Source organism: Amphimedon queenslandica, unplaced genomic scaffold (assembly GCF_000090795.2).
Source record: "Amphimedon queenslandica unplaced genomic scaffold, v1.1 AMPQUscaffold_13362, whole genome shotgun sequence".
Classification (NCBI taxonomy): Eukaryota; Metazoa; Porifera; class Demospongiae; order Haplosclerida; family Niphatidae; genus Amphimedon; species Amphimedon queenslandica.
The window spans coordinates 168,395-169,998 of NW_003546402.1; positions in this window are offsets into that span (position 1 = coordinate 168,395).

Consider the following 1,604-nt stretch of genomic DNA (forward strand, 5'->3'; position numbering starts at 1 on the left):
GGTTCCTCAAAACTACCTGCATCACAAACCTCACCAATCTACCGACCGTAACCTGGCTTAGCTCAACTGTATAGTGTTTGCCTGCTTTTAAGTAGTTAAAGGATCAAGATGAAAAAAGAAAAAGAAAAGTCTGATCCTTTCTTCTGCTTAGAGTCCATATCACACAAAAAGGAAAAAGAGTGAAAGAGGAGAAGAGAGGGTTCCAAGCATGAGATACTGGGTGCCTCGATCCGACCCAAAAGGGGGACACGACTTCTCCCACACTCCTGGGCGAAACCCTCTCCCCTCCGCTGACACTCCCCTTCCCTCTCACATGATCGGGACTAAAAGCAGGTCACTGTGAAAAAGGGTAGCTCAACCCATACAGTGAAAAAATATGCTCATGTCTTCATTTAATCGAATATGTTCTCCTCTCCTCCTCTGGTAGTCTATTAGTTCTTCTCCTTCCTCCTCTCAGAATGCTAGTGTTAAATGAAGATCCAATATTGTAAACTGTAGATTAGTGCTGGATGCTTGAGCCTCAATGCTATGGTAGCAGGGGAAAGTACTATAGCTGTGTCCATAGGGGTAGGAACAAACTAAAAGTTGGGGGGGCTAAGGTATTATTTTTACAATTGATCATTAATACATAGCATGTACTGAAATTAATACTGTCCAAAATATTGGCATCTATGCTCATTAAATGTAACAAATTCCTTTGCAATGTCCTCGATGTGTAAATCATCTGTAAATTCTTTGTGTGCATGCAAAATAACTACATGATTAAGACACTCTTGTGACATTGTGGAGCGCAAGTAGTTTTTAATCTCCTTAACGTCAAAAGTCTATGCTCAGCTGAAGCTGATGTTAACAGAGTTGTTAAATAAAGAAGTAGAAGCTTGTGTATTTCTGAAAAAACTAATAAAAGTGTGTTCTTAGAAGTTAAACTAGTGTATTAATTGTTTTATGAAACGAATCATCACACAATATGCACACATATAAGGATTACCTAAACTAAAGTCTATAGTGTTGATAATAGTAATACATGTACATCACTTAAAGTTGGAGTGGCTAAGCCCCCCTTCAATGAAAGTTGGGGGGGCTTAAGCCCCTCCTGCCCCCCCTGTTCCTACCCCTATGGCTGTGTCCACATCAGTGACAACCTCCTTGTTAGCTGATGTCCTTCCAAAGAGCCATTAGTAAATCATATGGAATGTTCTTGATTGATACACTAGCTCACACAAGGTACTGAATTAATTCATGATACATGGTAACAAACGATACTTCGATGTGATTAAAAATACCAAAACAGATTTAAGTTTTCTTGCAAGCAGGTGGAGTGATCCAATGATGACAAACATTGTCCAGACAAAGCAAGACTGGAGACCAGGAGACGTTGCAGTTTTACGCTACGTGAGGACACGTGTACAAACACAAACAAAAACATAATAATATATTATCATGCACACATGTACATGCAGACACTAACATATTAAAAACAAGAACATGAAATATGGGCACTGGTACATACATACAGAACCAGTAAGGGACAACCAATATTATACAAACACACCAATAATAGCTAAACAGTACATGTTGAGAAAATACTTGAATAGTGAGATATC